This window comes from Puntigrus tetrazona, chromosome 3, assembly GCF_018831695.1.
Source record: "Puntigrus tetrazona isolate hp1 chromosome 3, ASM1883169v1, whole genome shotgun sequence".
Taxonomy (NCBI): domain Eukaryota; kingdom Metazoa; phylum Chordata; class Actinopteri; order Cypriniformes; family Cyprinidae; genus Puntigrus; species Puntigrus tetrazona.
The window spans coordinates 28538206-28558902 of NC_056701.1; the positions used below are offsets into that span (position 1 = coordinate 28538206).

At 39.9% G+C, this 20697-nt stretch overlaps 1 pseudogene; it reads left to right on the forward strand.

Annotated features, from left to right (window-relative positions):
- Nucleotides 1-20697, forward strand: part of LOC122335242 — a 53336-nt pseudogene that overhangs the window by 22384 nt on the left and 10255 nt on the right.

Consider the following 20697-nt stretch of genomic DNA (forward strand, 5'->3'; position numbering starts at 1 on the left):
CGTTTAGTTTGAAATAAATAAAGTCAGAATGAATCGTACTAAGTAAGAGAGAGACCTGTTAGTGTTTTATTGTTTTGAATATTGTCTGTTATGGATTTTTGGATCTGTTTTGCTGTGCGTAACGGTTTTAAATCTGAAAGCGCAAGCGGGTTGACTCTGAATCATTTAAGCGAGTCGTTTTTAAAAGCGAGCCTCAAGTCTCTTCATGAAATAAAAAGCGCTTGAAATGTTTTACTTTTTGACCGGTGCGGTTTATGCACAAGACCAGTTATTCGACGTGGAATCAATGAAAAGAATCGCTTCTCGTTCCTCCGGAGTCCACAGCTGAAACCAGAGTGATGTCAGAGCCGGCGTCCCATAATCCTCCAGCACACGTGCGGATCGCTCTCTCATGTTACCTCTTAACTCTTACGGTACACCAGCTGTTTCTCACGAACAGACTAATCCATCTCGGGCGCTGTTGGGAGAAACTAAATGAACAACACGACTCCTGGCTTTCCTCGTGGTGGTCTGCATGGATGCTCGGCTGGGTAAATTCAATATCGTGGAAGCAGAACATTTCAAGGATTGCGCAGGATCCATGAGGCCAAGTGGATAATAGTTCAGCTTATATGGCTCGCGTTTAGCACTTCGCGTTTTCGACGAACGGTTTTATCACTTCTAGACAAATGTTCTGTCGCTGTTGCTAATCCACAAGGCAGCAGCCGCGCTGCCGGCGTTTTCAATTAAGAGAGACGGAATATGCAAACAACGCCTGTGAAATCTCAGCCGCAATATCATATTTCATGCACCTCATTGAATGAATGACCTCCAATCACTCTGAAGATGGTTTGGTTTGAAACAAGCGACTTTCCTTCTCTTCTCTTGAGTCAGCTTCCTTCTTGACCTACTTAAAAATGACGTTTTGAGATCATTATTAGAAATTGCATTTTACTCCTCAGCAGATGATTGCGCGACGTTAATTCAATTTCATTAAAAGTGTAGAGTTGACCGAAAATGCATGTCAATTAACAACTCCTGGTCCCTGACCTGTAATCCAGGTCTTTTGCATCATTTTCAAAGTAAAGTAAGAGTTCAAAACAAAGCCTGCGGTTCATTAGTTAAGTTAATATGTGATTATACGACACGTGCAAATGTGATTAACTGTGATTTATTGAAGTAATTAATTTGAACCGATTCCAGCTCCATCCGCTTTCTCCTAATACCGTTTCTGTCCCCCGTCTCCTTGTGAAACCCATCAGTCTGTGGTTTGGTGTTTTGATGCATAAAATATAAAGCACTCTATTGGAGCGATTGCTCCGAAACAGCTGCTGTTTCATTGATTATTTCAAGAAACTCTGAATCTTCTAACCGAACTCTTGATTTAGTGGAAATGCAATCAGCTCTTCTGAGGATCACTGGTGCATTCATCAAAGAAATGAGGCTTCAGAATTCTAATGACTTTTCAGATACATGCACGCTGGAGTTATGGCATAGCGCTGGAGTGCTCTGTGTGTGTGTGTGTGTGTGTGCGTGTGTGTTTCAGCCCTATCAAGTTGTCAACATCTCTTCCTTGTAGACATGATGAAATTATTGCTGAAAAACCTGTTCTACATAATATTCTATTTACGTGCCTTCTGTCGTCAGATTAAGTAGGTTATGGTTTTTAGCAAGCAAAGCTTTTAATGTCATGCTAAACCTGTAGTCAAATATCAATTGCAACTAAGATTTTTATTTTATTTATATTTTAAAAAAATGAAATGTTCATGTGGTTAATAAACATGAAAATAATGCTGCTTTCCATCTGATAATCCTTCCCGCATTCCCTGTCTGGGACATCGTCACCTTGAAGTTTGGCTCTTGAAGTGGTTTGTAGTTATATTTAGCTAATAGACGAATGTCTTCCGTGGTCTTTTCCTTGCACAAGGCCTCTTCCTGCTTGTGGCCTCCTGGGTCTGTCGACTCTCTTTACCTGCGGCCGGAAATAGAACGGCCCCAGACACCTTCACCTGGTCTGATCAGACCGTCTGACAAGCGTAGAGACAGCAGGAGACAGCCTCAAAGCCGGGGAGCATCAAAGCACACACGGAGCTTCGACAAGAGCAAATAGCGCAAACTCTCTTCATGCAGCATCGTCAGTTTATTATGATCTTTCTTCTTGAACCAGTGAGACTTTTATCAGAATGTGCAAGTGGCAGGGAATTTTTTGCTGTAGTTATAAGAAGAAAAGGTTTGACCGGTGCAGTGTTTTGGTTCATTATTTAGCTTTCACTGCTTTTCAGTAACAAACAGAAGCATAACTGTTAATGTTGCAAAACTGATCAATTGGAAACGAATTGGAAAACTTTTTCTGTTTTTGCTAGTTAACTATATAAATCCTAGTTCTAAATCACCTTTGCTTACATGTCACTTTATGTACAAATAGCTTTATAGTAATAAACAGAGATTCGGTGATGACCACTGAATTAAATTCTGCCGTAAAGCAGCTCTAATCAGATCCGTCGCATCTATAAAAAGCCGTGTGTGTATTCTCATTTTAACGAAAAAATTGTCCTTTTAATAATTGAATCATCAAATGTTTTGAACGAAGAACAGCGTGCACAAATAGCCAAAATAGCACAAATAACTGCGATTACGTGAAATAGCATTCCATTTAGATTTATTGTTGAGCTTTGGAGCCGGTCCCAGACATGTCTCATTAATGCAGACGTCTTAAGGCCCGTCAATTACGACAGCCAGTCCTAATGAGTGATCGTGAAGCTAAACCACAGGAGTGATGAAGAAACATCTTCTTTTGTATCTTGCTAAACGCCACGGCGTTCGTGTGCAATGTAGGCGATTATGCACGCCAACGAAGGCCGCAAGGAAGTGATGCGACAAAACAAGACAAGGACACATAGACGCGTTGTAAATAAGAGATTTATTGCGCAGTGTTGACAGCTCCATTGATTAAAGGGAACCATTCGCAAGAGTCCAACAAACCACAGATTTTTGCCACATTTTATCGAGCTTGCAGTTCTACAACTTAGTGAACTGAGAGAATAATAAAAAACGCTCTTTTTGAATGTCCCCTTTTTTGTAAGTCTGATTATTATAGAAAATACATTTATTATGACTTGATTGCTCACTCTTTCTATGGAGTCATTAGTCAGTACTGCTGAGTTAAAATACAGATTTAGTTAAGTCTAAACATACCAGTCTCACATATACCCAGCAGAGCCGATGTTTACAATAAATGCTAATAAATATCATGGAAAACTTATCGCCCGTTTTTCGGAGACGCGTGCAGCCGCTGTCGGTGTTTTTCAGACTCATTTTCTTTGCATCTTTGCAGTTTCTAGCCCCTCCCCTTGAGAAACTGTTAATGGAAATCAAACCGCAGATGCTTAGAAGTGCATTGTTGTACGGAAAAAAAAATGCAGAAGAGATGACGCTCCGCAGCAGCGCTGTGTAACCACGCATCCCGGCGAAAGGAAATGAGAGAGAACGTTCTGCTTTTCTTCTCTTTCTTTCGAAATGAGACACGGGTGGCTTATTGATATGTATAGCTCAGGGACGCCCCCTTTACCGATGCGCACGCCGCCGAGAGTTCCCCCTCTCTGCTGCGATAGCTCGCGGGAGTCTAGACGTGAAGTTAATCACATCAAATGTGAAGTCGTTCGACTGGGAGCTCTGAGACCTGAAAGGTTTCCCTCGGCCTGTGATTCAGCCTGGAGTAGGAGTTATGGAGACGTCTCTCTGCTCTCAGTTATTGAGCTGTCATGGATAGTCTACCTGTGCCGCACATGGAGCATTAGTCATTCTATTGGCTGTGGTTTTTGCAAAAAAGATCACATGAAATCAAAATTGAGTTTCGATCAGCTTTAAGGTAATCTAGAGCTTTGCAGTTACTTGTGTTTGTCTGTAATGCACTTAAATCTTTGTCCATGTTTCTCCATGTTTGGACAAACTCCTACTATGCTGCTTATTAATAGTTAGTAAGTTAGTTATTAAGTTTAGGTCGGATTAAGGCACCTAAATTTGTGGTCCTACAGAATAAGGCATTAATATGTGGTTTACTTATAAACCACCAATATGCTAGAAATATGTATGCTAATAAGCAACTAGTTAATAGTAATAATTGATCCCTAAACTAAAGTGCTACCTAGATGAGATGAGATGCTGATTTAAACAATTTGAACAATTAACTAGGTTACTTATTTCTATTCTATACGCTTACCCCAACTCGAACCCTCAAAACATCTGGTCCCCATAATGTATTAAATATTAAAATGTATTAAATAACGGCACACACACGTAGTACAAACCTTGACATAATTAGTTTATTGACTACTCTCCAGGGCAGTGTTCTTGGAAAGTAGCAAGCTACTTTACAAAAATCTAATAATAGCTACGTTATGTCATCCCCGCAGAGAAAAACATACTTTCCTCCAGTCATCTTTAAAACTCTAATTAACTGTAATTAGAAATATTCACGTCAGCCCATCTACTGGCAGATGTTTCTAAAAATTACAAATGGATTAGGTGTACTGTTCTTTTTAATCGCACAACATCACTGTAGTGAGCACAGGCGTGTGTTTCCTGAAAAGCTGCATGCCGCGCGCTGTACCTAGCAAGACGACAATAAAGCGCTACCCAGAGACAGCGAGAGGGGCGTATCCTGAGCGTTATAAATAGCTCTAACAGTCGATTGAAAACACAACCCAATTAAGTTCTCGGCGACCACCAATATCCTCTCTCATGCACACAGGAAGCTCAGGTCTCTTTCGAGCTTGTCGTGGTTATTAATTGGTGGACAGGGTTTAGGCTGGCCAATAATTGAAGCTTGAGGGAATTTAAAGAGAAAAGGTGTATGCATGGAAGAACATGGGCTTGCCGAGTATTAACAGCATTCCTGCACTTTTAGCTCTCGATTCTGCTACGTATTACTTCCAGTAGAATTGTGAGATTTCCTCTGGAGGCAGAGATTTCTTTAAGAAAGCAGTCAGCCTGTATTTCCTGAAAGCACGAGAGTAACTTCCCAATTATTACTGTCTGCCGGCGTGTCATTACGTGCTGCTGAGCGCTGGATCCCTCACAATGTAAAGAAGTGAAGAGGAGGACGTAACTCGTAGGGCTTTAAAGAGCGGTTCTTCTCTGGTCTATTAGCTGTGGACGTGTATCAGAGAGGCATGGTCCTTATTAGCCTGTGCAGGGTGATTGATTCAATGCTAGCAGATTCACAGATGAATAAAACAAGACAGGGAGCACAATATGACACTGTGGCAGAAGACAGATGCCTTTAACAGAGTGACCCATCGCGTCTTTCATCACAGAACTGTCAACCTGAGCCCTGAGTGGATGTGTGCAAGTGTATCTGGCTGTGGCTCTGTTTGGCATAGCCTACTACCATACAAATTTTAACGTTCCCTTTGGCGCCTCTTTATTTGATGAAACCCCCAAATCTAAGACACTTTTTGTCTCGTATGTTATTTGGACCTTAGCCTTTGTCTGATATCAACTCACACAGTCAACATTAGAGATTCACCAAGTATACTGTATGCGTCAAGATCAACTGGCATTTTCCAGTTTAATGAAACACCTCTCATACAAACAGCAAACGCACATTTCAGTCAATGCTAATCTGCACTACAGTTTCAAGCACACCTGAAAGTGGATATTATGCATGTGTCTGAATTCATCCCCTTGATGGGCTTTGATAAGTCTATCCTGCAGTTTAATGAATGTGTGTTTTTATCTCCCAGCGGGACAGGGGGGTTGTAATGAGATGCGCCTCGTTTGTCTTTGAGGAAATTTGCGTTGTGCATTTAAAATCGCTTTTTTTTTTTTTTTTTTGCATGAAAATGACACAAACAGGAACCATTTAGCATGATCGGTTTAATTCAAATGCGTAGCGTTCGTGGTGAGCTGTTTTACAAGAGCGAGAGAGCCTTTTGTCAATAACACATTATCAATTACAGCCACTGCCGTCTGCTAATTGATACTTCCTGATATGGGTCATGCAGAACAACATTAGCATGATTTTCCCAGCAGACTGTTTGATTTGCTAATGATTTCCGATTGTATTTAATGTTGGAACCAGAACAAAATAAACACGAAGCGGGCTAATACAATGGTGCATTCTGGATCATTTTACATGGAAACACAGCATATACAATGATATCTCAACGTTGTTGTTGTCGTTGTAACTATATATGATTTTTAATAGTAACTACCTAATAATGATGTTATAACCGTGTGATAGCTCACCATGCCTTTACCTTCCAGCTTTCCTAACACTTACGCTAACAAATAAATCAGAACAGACCAATAAAAACCTCCAGAGCGACTGCCAATCCATTCCTCGGATTATAAATCATGTCAATGAAATCGGTGCCGTCAATCCAATCACGAGTCTCATTCAGAGTGTGCATGACAGATTATGGATCGAGCTATTGAGCCGTCGGCTGTCTAGATCAAATGAAGCGGCACACACGGATTAATTATTCAAATTCCTATTATGATCCTAATGATTTCACAGCGCAGCAGCTACAAACAACAGCTCGATCTTCATGCCGTTGTTTCAGCCAGGGCCGATGGGTCGGATAACCCAACAAGAGTTTGTCTCATTCTGTCTCCTGCGTTTCAGATTTTATAAATCCTTTGCGGAAAGGCAGATACGGTGATGGAAATATGATGGCGTTTTGATCCTCTCACCGCAGTCCTTTAAGATTATATTTTATAATCTCCGCATACATCAAAGAGATTATGGCGAGATTACGCTGAATATAATGAATGTTTGATGACATACGTGCACGTGAATGCACTATTTAATCTACCTTTCGGTCAATTAGATTTTATGAACATATTCGACATATTTCTTTATGCATACAGTATATGCATACACCTATATTTTATTTGATTAATTAAACAGAGCTTGCCTTTTGATGTTTTCCAGTCGTCTTTTAGTTCAAAAATACTATAGGTTGTCATAACAACATGCTCATTAAGCTTCTGGGAAATGATTATTGAGTTTCTGGGAAATCTTTATTGGCTAAGCAGAATGCACAGGCAATATAGAATTCCCAGAAATGCAATAATCCATCTGACAGATATTGCGAGGCGTAATCTGAAACATCACACGCTTCACATTGTCAAAAAAAAATCAACAAAACTATATTGTGAGGTTATGAAAGATCAGTTGAATTGAATTTCTAAGAAAATGTACTAATTTTGGGTATTGTATATTATTAGTTGTCTACCTAGATAACATTTTAAGCGACGTAGTCCTGGTGTGAAGGCATTTAGAAAGTAGTTAGCAATAATACGCTGCTTTAAAGTTCTCTTTAACATTATAAGGCCATCCACCGTAAAACCTGCGCCAAATAATCTGCAGATAATTTCATTGTGACGACCCCACCGAAGTAAATTAAATCAAAGACTGTTCTGTATAGTTTTTATGATTGTCTCATTTTTAGCTTAGCAATGGAGAAACTTGATTTGTGTTTTTAGTAACACTTTAGTACAGGGATTCTCACTGTTAACTAGTCGGCTATTATTAACATATTGACTGTTTATTAATACCCGTTAGCATCTTGGTTCGGTATGTGATATTTACAGCTATAATAAGAAGTATTATTGTAGAATATGACAATATCCTGTGATACAGCAGCAGTGCAGCTGTCTTCATCTCATCGCCATAGCAACATATCAGTTGTCCATGGTATGATTGTTCTGTTATCGTGTGCCTTCCTCACCATTCGCTGCATTCACATCGATCCATTGTATCTGAAGCTCTTTTTTTTTCCCAGTAACGCAGCCGTGACATCTTTGGTCTGTCGGTTTAACAGTGAAATCAAATGCAAATGTTAACCTCGGGTGGCACGGGATAACAGCTCAGATGATTGTGTCTGCGAGAGCTAAGCATCAGCCAGATCTTAACAACAGAGCTCCGGGCTTCATGCGTGCTCGTCTCACACAGGAAACACAGCCATTACATTATCATCCCATCTGCTTTCTGCATTACAGTAGATCATCCTCCAAGCCCAATGAGAATGTTTGTAATGTTCGATCAAGTGTCATTTTAGGATAAAGAGTCACTAGATGCACACACTTCTCACTTAAATCTGGATTTAATAATAGCCTGAGGAATACATGCTCAGCATTAAGGTTTTACAAACTTATATCTAGACGCTTAACGTTTTATAACCGCTTGTGACATGTAGTAACTATGCATGGATATTCATACAAACACCAAGAATATGAAAGCGGTCTGATTTTTAATTTCAGAAAGTGTATATACATGACATAATACATATACGTATTCAATCATATAGTATATATGGTTACATTTATTGCTATGTTCATTTCTTGCTATTGACATAGTTGTTAAGTTAGGTACTGTGTAGGCTTAGGGAGGCAGAAATATGGTTCTGCAGAAAATGTGCTTTATTAAATATAATAAACAGCGGTTGCACTTTATTTTGATAGTGCACTTTAGATATTCTACTAGTTGTGAGTAACTTTAACTACATCAACTAATACATAAATAATGTCAGAGTAGACTGCTATAGGGTCATGTAGAAGGAATGCTCAGCAGACAGATAGAATTTTAAAAACCTCTGAACTTTATAATGCTAATATTGCAGCAGGAGTGACGGTGGAGCAATATATTTGAACTATATATTGAGGCTTTGGTTGACAAACACGCAATATGCGGTCGATTTAGAGTGCTGTACAGACAGAATTAATACGCCTCACAAAGACGTCTAAAACTAGTTGAGAAGCTTGAGAAGAAAGCTTTCCTGGCATATTTTTAGATAAAGAGCAGCGGGGTGCCGTTCTGAGTCGCTCAACTTTACTGGACCACTGACAGGATTGCTGTCACAGTTTTTGTTCGGCAAAAACCATTCACGTCTTTGTAAAATGTGTAATTACAAGTTTTCGAATGAGTTTTGTGAAAGCGGTAGAAACCAGAGCGGTTCTCCGTTTGATATCATGCTGTTTTTATTACAGTCAGTGTTACTTGATGGACTTTATATATTAAGAAGAAAGGCTTTGGAACACATTTCACTCAGAATGAACAAATTTTGAAATACAAAAACTGAAACATTTGAAAACATTTGTCCTTGCAGCGATGCATCCTCAAATAATATCACACACCGTTAGAGAGGCATTTCAGCATCATTCAATCGATGCCTCTTTAACCAGATAAAACAGACGCGTCTAATATAGGCACGTTAGTATTTTTGTGACAGGATTCCTAAAGCTTTCCCGGATCAATTAGTGCTGTGTCTGACAAATAAAACGGCTAAGGATGTAGCTGCTTACCGCTAACTGTACGTTAATGAATCAAGCCGTGCTTGAAATGTGCATCATATGATACAGATGGAAAAACAGGTTCTTCCACTCATTTGCAGGTAACGAGTCAGCTAATTATCGACATGAAGCGATGATCATATACAGTATGTACCTGCTCCGTTTTAATGTGTGGCATCATAAAGACAATTACGCAAAGCAATCAGATTTTAAAATCCATTTTTAGCGACTAATTACGATTTATTGTTTAATAATGGCATTCGACTGTTAATAGCGTAGCTTTCCATGGTATAGCCCACAACGTTTGACTTATTTAATGTTAACTATGACTTTTCCCTCAATACATTGCTAATTTGCTGTTTATTAATAGTTAGTAAGGTAGTTGTTAGGTTTAGGTATTGGGTAGGATTAGGCTTGTAGAATAAATGTATGTAGAATAATGCATTAATATGCGCTTAATAGATTCTTCCCACATTGAGCAGAACATGATTAACATGCTTAAAACATAAAAACTAAATATTTACCAGTATATATTTAAATAGCAACTTTAACATGAGCATAATTACATGATGCTCAGATAACAGATAACACAAAAAGCTTTGTATTAATAATACAACGCAAAATATTAAGCCACGTCGAAGCAAATAAGATGTTTTAGTGACATTTAATTCTAACTAATGCTGGCTTCCAGTATGCAGCAAATGCTTTCATGCTAGGTTTGACATCATGGGTAGACCGGTTAAGATGTCATTTTTGTTCTTTTCTGAAAGTTAAAGTCAGAAAGGTTCAATCTTATTCAAATCATTTTTTGCCTTTAGTGTAAAATAGTATCGGCGTCCTGTCCAGAAATGATCTTTTACTTCAGAGATTAAATCTTCCCCTCATGTAAGTGCCAGCATTCTTAAAAAACATATCTGCCCATTGCCAACAGTCTGTTTCTTGAAGGACACCGTATGTTCTCCTCGGTGTCTCCTCGGAGCAGCCAAACCGGATTAGGTAACTGATCTAGATTTGGTTGTTTTGTGCGTGGAAAGCACAGGTTGTGCATAAACCTCACACACGGAAAGTGTGCCCACAAAACGCCTAGAAATCTCAGCAGAATTGGATAGCCTGTCATTTATAGCTCTCTTGGGTAAAAAGAAGTTAAAAGCGATGTGATTTGCTGGTGTGGTCTGCTGGTTTTAGAGCAGTTTTAGAGCTTATCAAACTGTCTCAGAGGCATTTTTACAGAGCAAATGCAGCAAAAAGTGTAAAGGGATGGCACAGATATATGATTTGCCTGCGGTCTAAACATAGCCATAATCATCACAGGTTCACAGCATCACGCACGTAATGGGCCTCTGCTCATGAGGAAACAGTCTTAAATATTCCACGAAATGTCCATCTCCTGGATTCCTCTCACAGTTTTGACTTTTACCCATCAGAGGCGTTTGACGGAGGCAGCGAGCTGTCTTTTGTCCTGTACTGTGTCTTTGGATTTCACACTGAGCTGTGGACACCAGCCATGGAAAAAAAAATGGCAAGTGTGGAAGTGTGGAGCTGCTCTGCCCAGGAACTAAAGGTCATATGCGCCGTTGGCTACGTGCACACACACGGACACCTGCAGTGAAAACTCACACACATATATACCGACCCGTCCTTCAATCCTCGGCTCATCCCAGGAGGAAAAAGACATAGGCTGAAGATGAGCTTTTATTTTCATCCGTGACCGATTCATCGGCCAGCAGTAAAGCTGATCGTATCGCGAATGGCATGAACAGAGAGACGGAACACACAGGATGACTGAATGTAGGGAAAATGAGGATAAACATGAGAGAAAGAGACCGCGGAAATGAAAGAGAGGCACAGGCAGGCCTCTAATAACTTCAAAGATGTGGAGTTCAAAAGTTCACCGTTGCTCCAGCACGATGAACTGTTCAATGACGTGTTTAACTCAATTGGCTGGTAGCTGTTAATTGTTTCGTTTTAAATGCAGTTTATAAAATGATTTTTTTATTTATTACTTTCGCTACCGCATGAGTTTAGGGGCACAGGTTTCTCTGATAAATTGGCATATTTAAGATCGTTTAGCAGGTAATACTGAAAATCGGTCCTCAGACTAAGTATTACTGAGATTTTAAACACAGCATTTGCGCAAGCGGTACATAACAAAGAAATGCTATCATAGCCGCGCGTCCCAGTGCCGGTTTACTGGCTGACCATCTGCTCAGAGCTATGTCCTTTCCCGTCACCAGCAAAGTAAATATGTTTAGTGCATAGTAGAAGTATAGAAATTGGGTTGCAGCCATCGATAGCTAGTGCTGTGCCATAATTCTGTCGCAGCAGCTTGAGACTAGCCAGCAACGGGGGAAAAAATAGCCCAAATGCTAGTTAAGACGCCAAGGTACTAATTAGAGCGCTTCAGTGACTCATTCCGTGCCAATCACGGGGTTCTCGGGGTCGGTCCACTGTTTGTTTTCATCACACGCTCCTCCATTGGCCAGGAGGCTGGTGCACAGACTGCATCTGCTTTGCTTTGCTTGCACTCTGGCCTTTTCAATTAGTACTTAGTACAGGGTGACAAAAGCTGTCTGGAGGAAATAGCACACCGCGCAAGGCGGATCCGAACACAGCTACTTATTTTCCGCTCTTCAGTATCTGAAATATCAATTACTACACTGCATTTCTAATAGCGTGCGTAAAGTCTTGTGCATGCAGGCTTTTGATTATTGACTTGAAGTCGCTCGCACTTTACATGTCATCCTGGCTAGGATCTAGACAGGAAGAAGCAGTGATCGTTGAAAGAACTGTCAAAGAAGAACAGTTAAATCTGACATTCAGCGATCATCTTTTATTTTTGATGCAACGCTGAGAGGCAGATAATTCTGATATAAATTCATAAACACCAGAAAAAATAGATGTGCACCAGAGTGCACGGCAACTATTTTGAATAATAGTGCAGCCTTCTGTATAATAATGGGTAATAGTTCTGAAAACAAAGCCGAATGGTGTTGGACTCAAGGATATCCAGTTTATCTCAAGGCTAATTAATACCTCAAATACCGAAATACATATCAAATAAACCTTGTGAACTTTGTAGTTCTTTGTCAGAAATACTCATTAGCAACCCGGGAACTTGTAAACACTACTTTGTTTCTCAGTGGATTGGTATAAACCTGTGCAGCCTGGCTCAAAGGCAGCTAATCAGAATGGAGCCTAGCGCTCTCATCTTCTAATACTTTTTTCTGGGTTTACTTTTTTGTGCGCAATTGAGTTTACCTAATTTGTGAAGCTTAAGATTGAAACTAGATTAAAACTGCAACTGTTACAGAAATAGAAACGCTTCCTAAAAGTGACACTCGACTCAGCGTTCCCTCGCAGTTCTGATGTGCAGTAAAGCCAGAGTCTGACAGCTCTTTATTAATGTCAGATTAATGGTTGGGTTATGGGAAAACTTGAGGCCCCCTTAACTACATTCACATTCTCATTAATTTCAGACCGCTCAAGGACAGATTAATTGGTTGCCCCATTTGCATGGCCCAGTGAAATAACCCCACAGACTTATGATTAGCTTCCTGCTTCTGGACAGAAACCGCAGCGACGCATTTGACCTGCCGATGCGGTCAGCCTCCGTTAGGTAACTGCTTTAGTTTTTTTAGTTCGCAGTTGACCTTGGAATTCTCCTCCCAGTTCTCCTTCCAGATTTTCAGTGAAGCCAGGCCTCACTGCTACTGCTGCTCAAACTTACAGTTTTAACCTGGCACATGATAAAATGAATGGAAAAAGCAACCACCCACAACACCTTAGCAGTGTTTAGTTTAGTACCAGCAAGCAGCGGTTTCACTTTAAGCAGGAAGAATGAACTCTCTCCGTATGAACCATCAAAAACTGGTTTCTTGTAGCCAGACTTTTGAAACTCAGAGTTTGCTTTGTTCGCGCGACGAAAAGATGAACTTGCTCTAAAGTGTCTTAAAATATCATATGTCATAACCTAATTAGTTACTTCCTCAAAATATGTTATTTTGTTTCGTTTTTTTGTAGAATTCTGAGTAGATGTTTCTTAATCTTCTACATCTTCCAATCAGAAGCACCTTTCCAATCAATTCAGCACCTTTACCCAGGTTTACCCAGGTTTGATTGCAGAAAAGCCTGCCTACCTGGTCTCATTGCATAAATGCTCGTAACACGCAAGTTGCATCAGACTCTCCCCGACCTCTTTCTTTAGTTCGGCTTTTAAACGATTCCTCTCTTTGCCGCTTTTCTCCAGGATCCCAGGAGCAAGCACAAGTTTAAGATCCACAGCTACGGCAGTCCCACCTTCTGCGACCACTGTGGATCGCTGCTGTACGGCCTCATCCACCAGGGGATGAAATGTGACAGTGAGTGAGAACCTTGCCCTTTTGCACTCTCTCAAGAACGTCTTCTCTTAACCAATTGAAACCTGCAACAAATTAAAAAGGATCAGTATAAAAGGGCAGCTCCTGCCTTAGGCCTGCCAAATTCGTCTGTTTCTGCTTTTCTCGTCCGTTATGAGGTCAGACGTGCTTAGGTTTTGCATTTTGCGTAGATGCCTCCGTCGTTTGAACCTGTTCCTCTCGAACGCTCTCGCTCCGAGACGACGCACAACAGCGATTTTCTGTTTCCGCATTTCAACTTCAGCCTCTTTCGCTGCTGCCCGGTAGCAAAAGCCATGCTGATATATACGTTTCCAAGTAAAAACACTCCAACGAAAAAGATTTGCTTGTCGTCAACATGAAATTAACCTTCAAAAGAATTCATCGGCGCATGTTATTCTAAGCGTGAAAGGCTATTAACTATAACTTTTCCCTCAATAAATTCTTGCTTATTAATAGTTAGTAAGGTAGTTATTACGTTTAGGATTAGGGACGTAGAATAAGGTCATTTAGAATAAGGCATGTACTTAATTAGCACTAATAAATGGCTAATGTTCTAATAATAGGCATGCTAATAAGCAAACAATAAGTCTTTTCATTATGTGCTTTGTTCATACAAATGAAAAGTGAACGTGGATTAGCCAAAAATTCTCACAATTATATTTCCTTGAAAAATCGTATTTCTGTGGCAGTCAGTTTTGCATTTAAAATAGCTTTGTGTACAGCTCCTACACTTATTTTATTAAAACCCCAGAAACAAATTTGCAACCCAGGCTCAATGAAAATACGCGCTCGTGGCGACGTTTCAGCAAAACCAATATTACATTCCTTGCTACATGTTTTGCGGCAGTTGCAAAGTTAAATGCTCGATGAGTGGTGCTAAAATGTGCATTCGGTACATGACCGTGGCTATGTTTTTAGCATGTTTGTTCAAGCACATGCTGCAGTGGTTCGTAATTTAAATGTGCGGGAGTGTGACTAAAGGTTTAATGCTCTATCGAGTTGGAAAAAAAACACACTCACTCACCAAACCCAACCCTAAAACCCCTCAGTGGTGTTAACGTTTGTTGGGGAAACACTGATATTTTAATATTTTTCTCATATGCTGGTTTAAGCTGTTTTGTTGAATCGTAGTTTCGTGAGACTCATGCAAGAACTCCTTGCCTCACAAGTACAACTCTGTATCATGAGAGTTACCTGCATTTAAAAACGGCTGAATATGAATCTGTGAATGCGTAGTGTTCAAAAGTATCGGTTTTCAAATCTTCAAGCATTTTTTTTGAAGGCATACCATGATATAAATGAAAAATTAGGCTTTCTTTAATGAACTGTGGCTCTGTAAATGAAAAATGTAATCGTCCTTAACGTTCATTCCAACTAGAAACTGCATTTTTTTTCCAATTAACCTGTTAAAAGTATTATTAAGCAGAAGAAGGGAGCCATTATGCTGAATTGGCTGTTGTGGATATAGACAACTTATTACAATTGAATACATTTGTAATATACTAAATCATACCCTTATACAGATTTCTCCTGTTGAAAGAACTGCGGAAGGAAACCGGGTTGTGAATGCCATGTCATATCGACTTTATTATGTCCCGTAGTGTTTACAGATGCTTCTCTCTCTTATTCTCAGCCTGCGACATGAACGTTCATAAGCAGTGCGTGATGAACGTGCCAAGTCTGTGCGGCACCGACCACACTGAGCGCAGAGGAAGACTCTTTCTCAAGATCGAGGTCAGCGGAGACAGACTTCACGTCACAGGTCAGCATCCCACATGAACTGGGGAAAAAAAAAGACTTTTATTTTGTCATCTCAAAGTTACATTGTTTTTGCTTTCGTGCAGAAACACATAGTGTCTTCTGATACTGAACATCATGCGGTTACTGAAACCACGTCTTCTTTCTTTGCGTGGAACATTTGGGAAGCATTACGCAAATATGTCCACACTGTGACTTAGACATGTGGGGCGTGTTTAATGTGCCATTTTAGCCTGTTCTGGATCAGCCTTCTCTTTTAGAATGTAGCATAAATCCTTTCGTGAGAGACTTTGAGAGCTTTGTTACTCTGCAGATCTTATACGTGCACGCACCACACTAAAAACAGAAATCACATGATATTACCCTTTAAAAACACAGATGTCATTTTCAGGAAGACCAAAGCAATCTACCAATAGCTGTTTTTGTATTTGGCTTTTAAATACAGGCCTCAATAACAGGACTAACAGAGAGCTTAGTATATCACCCTATATCACCATTACTAGCATATTAGTCCATACCTACCCCATACCTGAATGTAACAAGTACCTTGCTAACTATTAAAAAGAAGCAAATTAGGAGCTTATTGAGGCAAAAGTCATAGCCAATAGTTAGTTAACACTGAGAACTGGTCCTCAAACTAAAGTGTGACCAAATATTCAGTAACACAGTCGTTCACATTAGTCTTATTACTCAGATTTTATAATACTTTGATGCTGTTTTTCCACAGACTGCCAGTTAGCATTAAGCTATCATGGGAGGTCATGTGTTGGGGGTTGAGTGGGTTTAGAGATTGAGTGTGTGTGCGCGCGTGTGTGTGTGTTTGGAGGACTTGGGTCGCAGCAGGACACGGGCAGGCAGCAGGTATGAGGGAGCTTAAGTGCCAGATGTCTGGCCTGATGCCCGGCTGCTGTGATGGTGGGGGTTTATGTGGGGGAGGAGACTTGTATGCCAGCCTGTGGCCGTTCAGAGACTCTTGCTCCAGTGAACACATTCCTGTGAGCTGGCACCTCTTCCCTGCTGTGAGAATATCATCTCTGCTTATCTCTGACCTTACACGCACAGATATGCTGAAGTCAAGCAGGGCTCTCACACTGATCCGCTGATAATTACTGTATAGGTATATCGGAAGAAGTTATTATGGTTATAGTGGATGAAGCAGCCATATTCTACACTGTTTGCATTTTATTTGCCCTGAAATGGACTTGATGATGTTAGTCAAATGTTCTTTTACTACACACACACACATCATCTCGTGACAGTTCTTATATTCATGTTGTTCCAAACCTCTTCTTCAGAATACCTAGCAGATTACTGTTCATCTAAAAGTCTTGGCAATCAAAATTTTTAACCTTCAAAAATGTCATAAAGGCATCACGCGACTCCAGCGATTTAATCCCAATTTTATGAAGTGATGTGATTTACTTGCATGTGGAAACCAAATATCTTTTTTTATGAAGCTTTTATGACCTTCTTGGAGTTTTTGATGCATTTTTGATTACTTGGACTTTCGGGAGATTGCCAAAACTCATTTGTATTTTAAAGATGAATGACAGTCTCATGCGTTCAGAATCAAATGAAGGTCAGTAGATGATGACAGAATTGTCATTTTTGAGAGAACCACCCTTTTAAAATTTAAATGACTGTTTTGCTACTGTACCTTTAAGTAGATAATACAGCATGGTCATTGAAAAAACAAATAATGTAGTGTACGCTAATGTGCTCAAATACTCAAGGCCCATTATATTAATATTATCCATTAAAATGTCCATAGATTTCGAAAAAGGACACAAAGAGAGCCTACGTTTATGTTAACTGGAAATGGTTATAGCCAAAGTTTTGCGTTGTGAGCATGAGGTGCTATGACATATGACTCCGAATTTTCTGCTTATTAATAGTTGTTAAGTTTAGGTGCTGGGTAGTATTAGGGATGTAGAATATGTGCTTAAGTAGTCATAAAGACGATAGTTGTAATAAAAAGACAATACGTTAATAAAAGGCGTGCTAATGATAAGTTAGTTAATATTGATCCCTATACTAAAGTGTCTCCCATCAAACCAATCATTGGCTGGATTCGAGGGAAGCATTAACACACGCTTCTTGTGTCTGTAGAAAATGGTTCTTCATGGGGTTTGTGTGCTCTGAGGTGAACTTGATTAAATTTGTCCAGCCAGGAACACGGCATCCATGTGCACATGTTCTGCACACAATAAATACACACAAATACACGCTCTGGGCAGGGTGTCCTCTTTTTACTCACGCTCTTAAGACCTAAGTGCATCGGACATCACAGTTCTGTCCATACGGTTGGTATGAAAGTGTTTTTGCGAACTTGGCTATTTATCCATATTTACACTACATTAGTCATCATCTATTCAGCCGTGCTTTTCAGTGCAGGGTGTTAGCCTGATGGTTAAATATCGGGCATCATTTAAGGAATCGATGTTAAACAAATGGTTGATACAAGAATTGCTAGCTGGAAGTGTTCGGTCAACCGGTTTCATTAGACGTATAATGCTCGGCTAGGACTAATTTCACATTTTTTTTACTTTTTTGACTTTAACTGTAAGACTGCGCAACTGTCTGTTGTGATGTGGAGCACCAGATACCAGCTGTAAATCACAAGTATGTCCCAAGGCAAATTTCCCACGGGATTGGCAACTTCCTGCCTGCCTGTAGTATCTCAAACTCTTGATCAATGTAGCTGGGCTGACACAAGCTGTCTTATATTGGTGATAGTTTTACTGTTTTACTGTTGGGTTAGACATTTTTCTTCGAACTGACCAATGAGATGCAAGCTGCTGCTCTTAGACAGTCCGCACGGTTCCTATGAACGCAGAAAAGCTAGAAAAATTTTAGACCGTGTCTATCAGACCTCAAGAAGTAACAGAATATAATCAAGCAAACAAACAAACTTTTTTAATTATAGGTCCAGTTAAAATGCTCTGTTATAGGCGTGATGTATTGTGGACTTGGCTATGATTGGCTAATAGTTGTATATGTTTGACAGCAGACATCCTTAACAGATAGACACTGCTGTTTTTTAGGTTAAAACGCATCTCATCGCAAAAGTTCTCATCAAACTGTCTGTAACAACAGCAACCATGTAATAAACTCACACTTACTCACAGTTGTTGCGACATTACTGTCAGATCCAATATAGTCAGCACAGCATGGCCTTTCAATTTCAGTCTTCCTGAAAGTTCCACATAGAATTGGGCCTTGTTTGTAAAAAACGACATATGCACTTTTATCCAAAAGGGACCAGAGTTCTGTCTCTACTACAGTAGAAATCCACCGTAAAATTAAATGAACAAAGAACTGACTTCTTACTTTGGAATCAGCTGTGATGATACTTCTTATTTTCTTTATAATAATCAATGATTCTTAAACAGCAAAGAATGGTCTCGTGTGACACTGAAGACTGAAGACTAAACATTCTCTTCTATCACTTTCTACTGTAGTAGAGACAGAACTCTGGTCCCTTTTGGATAAAAGTGCATATGTCGTTTTGTCAATTAAAAAGAGATTGAAGAGAGGCATTCCAGCTGTTCGCAATCAACCCCTCTTGCATTGTTTTCAATCAGCTTTTTTTGCGTATGAGACCTCCGGTTCCGATCGCTATCTGTAGGCCTGAACTTCTGGAGTCTGTTTGTCTTCTTTAAGGGTTTTATTACATAACCCCCTCTTCCCCTAAGCTTGGCCCGAGCTAAACACGTTGGTGGTCCCTATCAGCGCTTCCCTCATGGATCCCATTTGTAACGGGGGCTCAAGAGATGTAAGTCTTACCGTGGGTCCTGCCTGAGGTACGGCTCAGTCTTATCAGCCTCTTTCTCTCTGGATTCTGGAAGCGTTATAACGGTTAAAGAGTTTCTCTCCACACAGTTGATGGAAATGTTGTGGTTATTATTTAAAGCGGTGACTGTAGGTGATATTAGTGTCTGCCGGTTGGGATTCACTTCCTGTTTTATTTTACCTGTGACTCATTTTGGCATTAGATCAGGCCTTTGACGGCGTAGCGGTGATACGCTGGTCGAGGTGATGCTGATGGGTCGTCAAACGGGAGGATGAAGATGGTATTATTGGCTCTGTGGGCATGAAAGGCGTTATGCATTGTTTCCTTTCTGGAAACAGTGTCTATTCAATGCGCACAAGCTTTCTGTGGAGGTAGCTTTCTCGCAGGTTAAGTATTTCGCAAGCATTTTCGTGTTTCGATTGAGATCCATTGCTGTTTTCGTACGAGAGTTCGTTTATTCCAGGCTGAAGTCAGACGGAGGAATCTTGGCTGACCCTTTCTGTTTTGTGGATAAACAATAGGAAGAAACGAGCTCATCTGACTGCATTATCAGATTACCCAGCATGCCGTGGACCGGACATTTGGTGGTTATGTAACAGCACATCTGAATTTCTCAGGCTATTCGTGCGATTGGAGCGTCTATGGAAAACCACATGTAAAAATAGCCTTTGAAGATTACGTTTTAGGAATTCACGCCGCCATCCGTTAATATCAGTCAGATACGTTTGGCTGAAGTTGAGGATGACATACCGTATCATGGGCAGCATTATGAAGAGGAAACGTTATGATAATTTTATCAGCCATAGTTTCAAATGCATTTTTCATCTAAACATTCTTATGAAGCTGATGCCAAATAGCAACTCTGGCCTTCATAAACTCACTGGATTATTAACTAAGATTAAATAAATATGATGCTACAGTAGGGGGAAAAAAAACAAAACAAACAATACTATTTCAGATTAATTTAATGTGTTACTTGTCATTTGGTCACACTTTATTTCAAGGTATTTGTTCTCACTATTAACTATGGATTTTGCCTCAATAAACTCATGATTTGACGCTTATTAGTAGTTAATTAAGTAGTAGTTAAGTTCAGGTATCGGGTTAGAGATGTACAAAGTGGTCAAGCAGAATATGTGCTTTGTAACGACTCATAAACCGACAATGTTGTTATAATAGGCATGCTAATAAGAAACTAGTTAATAGTGAGAACTGGTTTAGTCCATGTTTTCTGTTGCTGCTTGAGCTAACTAGCTAACTAAACAGTGTTTTCCATATATCTGCCATATATTAAGAGCAAAAAGCCTCGAACCTTTAATACTTTTAATAAAACAAAGTCTGAGCTATTAAATTCTATAGAAAAATTATCTGAAATTCAAACAATATGTCTTCGTGTGGCATCACGGACTACTTCCTTGACATTTTGTCTTCTGCTAGTTATAGCACAAAGTAAACACGAATGAATAGCAGAAAGTGCTCAACCCCAGAAAGATG